Raw genomic sequence first — 6,771 nt, forward strand, 5'->3', positions numbered from 1 at the left:
TAATTTTTTTTCAGTGCGTTAAAGTGGTATTCGATATTGGTCACAAGGCAATTGTTAAAAGCACACCAACGCCAGAAGGGTTCACACACGACTGGCAGTTATTTGTTCGTGGTGCTGATAACACAAACATACATTTCTTTATCGACAAAGTTGTATTTCATTTACATGAAACATTTCCTAATCCAAGAAGAGGTAAGTGTTATTTTCTTAAGGTGATATCCTCTTAAATAGACTTGGCGTGATTTTGTATTATTTCACTTGTTAAATTGTATTGTTACACAACTTAACATTGAAAAATCTTTACACAAGCTTGTAATTGAAAAGGGTTTAAAATGTTCATGTGTTTACTAAAATTAACGCTACCGTAACTGTTATATTACAGCAGTAAACTCTTATTATGTCTAAACTCAAAGGAAACAGAAAAAAGTGTGAGATAATAGCAATAGTATAAATATTTTTTCAAGAGGATTTCAATTGAGTTTGAGATGATGAAAAATTTGAAATATCAACATTTGCCATGTTAAGGATCTACTATGTAATAAAATAAACCATAAAATTAATCAATTTTTTTCAAATGAAGATTCCTTTGAAACTGTTTTTTTTTAATAAAATGTTTTACATCATTTGTATCATTTTTTTTTTTTTTATATTCCGGTTTTAAAATATACATAATTTAACTTATCTACAATAAATAAATTAATTTATGTGTTCTTGAAATCATAAAATAATAAAAATATTGGTTATATTATAAAATATATATAATATCCAAAATTATTATATTAATTAGTATAAATTAATATAAATTAATAATTTCAGTATACGATATTGTTCTTTTTATGGTAGTATTGTCACTAAGTGCTTATGTTAGTGTTAAGTAAATCTCCAAGTTCCTAATTATTGTTTAAAATTTGTTTTCAGTAATTAAAGAACCACCATATGTCTTGAAAGAATCAGGATATGCTAGTTTTCTGTTAGCTATTTACATCTATCTAAAAAATAAAGATGAACCAAGAAAAATTAGGTTCGATTATGAATTGGTGCTTCCATGTGTTGATTTGCCAATTTTGTGTAAAGTCACTAGAGAAACTTATGTATTTATCCCATCAGAAGATTTCAGACAAAAGCTCATCAAAGGCGGAGGGGTAAGTAAACTTTTTTACACTTGCTACGATATGTTTTCCATAAATATTTAATTATCTATGTTTAGATAGGTAATCATAATACTAAAATTATTATAGATGTGTAGATGTTACGGGCAAAGTGGAAAATTCGAACAATGTATACAATGTTTGGGCATTGTATACAGTGACCGGGCATTGTATACAATGTCAAAGGTATATAGGGCAATGTAAATTGTGAAGTATTTATACAAATAATCTGCATAATATTATTATACCTAATGAATGATATTATATACTAATTTAATTATACTCGTTTATATGGTTATTTATATAAGAGTATTACAATTTTTTTTTAATTAATTAAATTTTAAATGTATTTAAAGGCAATGAAATAAAATATTATGTGCATAATGTTCAGTTATATCATAATATTATACATGAAGTTCATTTGTCAATTGGACAATGGACATGGAGCCCATGGAGGTAGAAATAGAACGGAACACGAGATTAATAAAAAGTACAAAAATATAACTAGAGATGTAATAATGTAATACTTAAAAAATTACAAATAGTATAAAAAGAAGGGAAGTACAGCTAAAAAAGGGTTGGTAAACCAATCATATCTTCTGAAATGAATTCTCGCTGTCAAATTGACTTGATCGACATGCAAGCACAATCAGATGGCGATAATAAGTTCATATTAGTTTATCAGGATCATCTAACAAAATATATTATACAAATTATTTGTATAAATACTTCACAATTTACATTGCCCAATATACCTCGGACATTGTATACAATGCCCGGACATTGTATACATTGTCCGAATTTTACACTTTGCCCGTCACATAGATATCTTTATATATATATAATTCTACTGTACGTGTGTATGTCACTGAACTCCTCCTAAACGGCTGGACCAATTTGAATGGATTTTTTTGTATGCGTTTAGGTGACGCCCTGGATGGTTTATATTCACAAATTCTCAATTGAACCCAATAGATCCGACCCGGGGAGTTGCTCTAACAGGGATTTTAAGATTTACGAAGGAAATATTTGTTTATATACGGTTGCTATTGGTTATAGAAGAAATATAAACATATTTAGTAGAAATTGGTTTTTATTTGTTTATTGGTTGCCTCGATGCCCCGATGAGGGCAGATCACCTATAAGCATGCATACAAATGAATTTTTGCACATTGCCTACCAAGGTGGCTGAATTTCACTTATAGCCACTCATCGGTGTGTCCGCAATCAAAATCAAAATAAAACATATATTATTTATATAAAGTACTCATCAAGCGGGGTCCTCAATCCACAGCAGGTAGGCACAATATACTGCTCGCATTATCATATTAGAAATCATATAGAAATTGCAGTTTTAACGGGCAACAAAGTGCACGGAATCAGATATTATAAATATATCTATATATATATATTTATATTTGTTTATCCAATTTGCTTTACATTAGCAAAATTATAGTTATCTTTGCATCATAATCTATTTCATTGTTAACTTAAAATTGTAGTGGGTAATACTAAAAGTATTTTTACATTGCTTTTAATTTTTATAAAAGTTAATATTTTACTTGAAGAATGTAGTGATTAAACTAATGAAAAAAAAAAATTTAACTAATGAGCTTATGCTGTCAAACCATTCAAAATATTAAATCCAAGTGGAACAACAGTCTTTAGTAGTTTATACTTTGAGGAATAAATTAAGAATACATGGGTGTTACTTAAGAAGCAGATTAGGAATAGAAAATTTGAAGAAGATAAATGTATTCATCTGAACAGTGACGTTAATTTATGTCTATATTTTTTTATCACCACATATTTAGCTATGACCTATCACGTAAATATACGTTCTAAATAAGTGTATATCATAAATATATTTGTTCATAAGGTAAAAGCAGGGTTGAACCCTAAAAAATAGTTTTAAAAAAAACATGTATATATGTCATTGCTCTTTTGGGCACAACTTTTGGAAACGTTACATTAATGCTTGCCAAAGGGTTAAACATTCATTGACATAATACATTGGATTGGATACAAAAAAATGTTTTGACCGTTACATTGCCATGGCCCATGGCTACCACACAATATTAAATATAATTGGTATTCACTTCAGTTATATTGTTTAGTTGTTATTCAATTGTATCAATTATTTTTAAACAATAACAGTGACCACTAAAAACATATGTATGATTCAAAGATTCAATGTTTTTCCATGCAGCAGAGAAAATGTCTCTGTATCTTATTTTACAAAAAAAAACCAATCTCGTTTTTTACCTAATTAACAAATATGTTATTCATTAATATTATAGACTAGTGTTGTATCTCATGATGAAACTGAAGCAAAAAACTCCACTTCAAGTTCTGCCGTATCAAAACAAAAATCAATTACAAATACTAATCAATTGCCATCACCACCACCAAACAAAAATAAAAAAGAAGTTATAAAACTAAATAATACATATTCCACACTTTTTGGGTCTTCAATACAGCCTCCAAAGTTACCACTAACTGTAATAAAATATTATGATGCAGATGGTAAATTAATAGATACTAAAGTTTATACTTTAACTGAACCCATTGCAAGTACTTCAAAAAGTGATATCAATCCAGGTAATATTCAAATAAAATATAAATAACAATAATTAAAAAGATAATAATAGTTATTGGTTCTCAAATCATGTTTTTATTTTTATAAATCTGTTTTTAGATTTCCATTCAAGTTCTGAGTCATCACTCAGTGTATGTTCTTCTGAAGCAGAATGTAACCTTTCAACTAACACACCCAAAAAAAATAAATTGAAAATGAAGGTAAAGGATTTGCAAAGCAGATTAAAACAAGCGGAACTAAATGTAAAACGTGTTGAACAAGAAAAAAATAAACTTCAACAATTATTGGCAGAACCCGGGACATTGGAACAATTTAAACAAATGTGTGAACAATTTCTTCCCAACCAGTTATCTAGCAATTTTGTAAAAACTCAAGCAGAACTAAATTCAAAATCTATTCAAGGAAAAAGGTATTCTAAAGAAACCAAACAGTTTGCTCTAATGTTGCATTTCTTTGGACCTGAAGTTTATCGGTTTTTGAGAAAAACGTGGTGTTTGCCAACTGAAAGAATGCTTCAAAGAGAAACTGAAAAGTGGGAAATTGGTGTAGGTTTTAGTGATTTTTTATTTAAAGTATTGTCACTAAAAGGAAGAACTATGACCACAAAATCAAAAGAATGTGTGTTATGTGCCGATGAAATGTCACTCAAGTCTTTTTTATACTATAATTATTCAAAAGATGAAATTATTGGTTTTCATGAAGAAAACACTCACAAGAAATTTGAAATCACTAAAAATGTTTTGGTATTAATGATTCGAGGCATACATGTTTCTTGGAAACAACCATTAGCATACTTTTTTGTAAGTTCATCTTGTTCAGGTAATTCATTGAAAAGTGTAATTTTTAATTGTATTAATAAGTTAAGTTTGTGTTCTTTTAACGTAAAAGCAGTAATTTCAGACTTGAGATCTAATTTCAAATTGTTTTCTGAAACGGTCGGTGTGACTCCTGATAAACCATTTTTTTGTTGTGGAAAATTGGAGATTTCATATATTTTTGATCCCCCTCATTTATTGAAAGCCACACGTGACATCTTTTTCAAGTATAAATTTCTATCTGATGGTAAGACTTCAGACTTTAAATTCTTAAAACAATTTTATGACACAGACAAAATGCGAACACGACGCCTTGCTCCAAAACTTACTGAAATGCATATGAAACCAAATAACATTCAAAAAAAAGAAGTTAAGCTGGCAGCTCAAGTATTCAGTAAAACAGTAGTTAGTGGTATGAAATTGTGTATGGAAGAAGGTTCACTCTCTTTAGATGCTGTTGATACAGTTGATTTCATTGATCATATGGATAATCTCTTTGATTTATTTAACTCTAGACCAAAACCTGAAAAAAAAATATCAGAATTTGATTCAGATAATGAATCTAGTTCATTTAAACCAAAAGAAGCAAAACATTTTTTATTTGAGTTTAAAGGTTCTGAATCTCAAAATAATTTACTGAACATTATGTTCAATTATTTTAAAAATTTAAAAGTACAAGTCTACAATTCTCATACTTGCAAATGGAATGATGTCCTTAAAAAATGCAATATCAAATTTATTAATGGATGGATGATATCTATTGCTGGGTTGCAACATCTTTTTACAAATTTAAAATCTAAATCAATTAACAAGAAAATTAAAATTTGTACTCGTAGACTAAACCAAGACTGTTTGGAAAATTTATTTGGTACAGTTCGAATACAAAATGGTAATTGCATCAATCCTAGCTGTATACAGTTTAAACGCACTTTTAAAAAACTATTTTGTACAAATTATTTTGAGTATTCAGAAGGTGAAAATTGCATAGATGATTTAGACAATGTTTTGACTAGTTTTAATAAGCTACCAGCTGAAGAATTAAGTATAATTTTTCCCTCTAAAAAAAAGGTTAAAAATGTATGCTCGTTACCTATAAATCCAAAACATTATCGATCTCTTGAGTTACCCAAATTAAATACTCTCAAGTATATTTGTGGATTTTTAATGAGCAAATGTCTTAAAGTCCATAAATGTAATGTCTGCTTGGATTTTGCACATTCCACTACAATGTTGTCTCGTGACAATTTTTTTAGGTATTTCGAAGTATATGAATGTGACACCACATTGAAGTTCTCTTCTCTAATAATGCCTGATTCAGCTTTTTATCAATTCATTTTTGAAATTGATCTAGTTTTCATTAATAACTTTGAAAGTTTGTTAATTTTACCTAATGTTGGGCTAAAAATTAAACAATCTATGAATAATAATGTGAGTTTTCACCATCCTTGCCAACAATTTCCTAAAGAATATCTTTTAAACCTTTTTATTCGATTTCGTATTTATACTTCATTAACAAGAACTAACAGACATTTAAATCTTCCAAGTATAAAATCTGGTAAAAATACAAAAATTCAAATAATTTCTCATTTATAATTATTTATTTTATGTTTCTATCACATTATCATATATTTATGTTTAGCAATATAAATTTATTTTTATTGTATATGTCCGTATAGGTCGTATTAGTTCTTAGGAGGTTTGTTATAAATGTTCTATAATTATTAATTTAAGTAAGTAAAATGTAATAATTATTAAAAAGCTTAACAGATAATAGTTTTCAAATATATGTACCTATGCATAAGTGTCATGTATGCAAACAATTTAAATAAAAATTAACATTTAAGGCATTTTGTTTTATTTTTTTAAAGGACAGAGTTTTGAGTTTTGTCCAAACATAATATTATTGCTATGTTAGTATGTTTAATGTACCTATACATTTTGTCATGACGACCATGAATTTCTTATCCCCATGTGCATGACATACACTGCATGTGTATGACAGTAGTATTTATATTATGCTTCCTCTACACTCTCGCAAGCTTACCTTCTCATGAACTGTGAGAGTGAGAGACTTCAAGAGTATAGTTAGTGGTTTTGTACTCCTTACCTTGTGCTCTTTGACATAAACAATACGTTTGTTGACTAGATGTTCAGGGGCGTATACAAGGGGGGGATGTGGGGGTCAGACCCCCCCCCCCCCCCCCCCCCC

The sequence above is a fragment of the Myzus persicae genome, unplaced genomic scaffold, assembly GCF_001856785.1.
Source record: "Myzus persicae strain clone G006 unplaced genomic scaffold, MPER_G0061.0, whole genome shotgun sequence".
Classification (NCBI taxonomy): Eukaryota; Metazoa; Arthropoda; class Insecta; order Hemiptera; family Aphididae; genus Myzus; species Myzus persicae.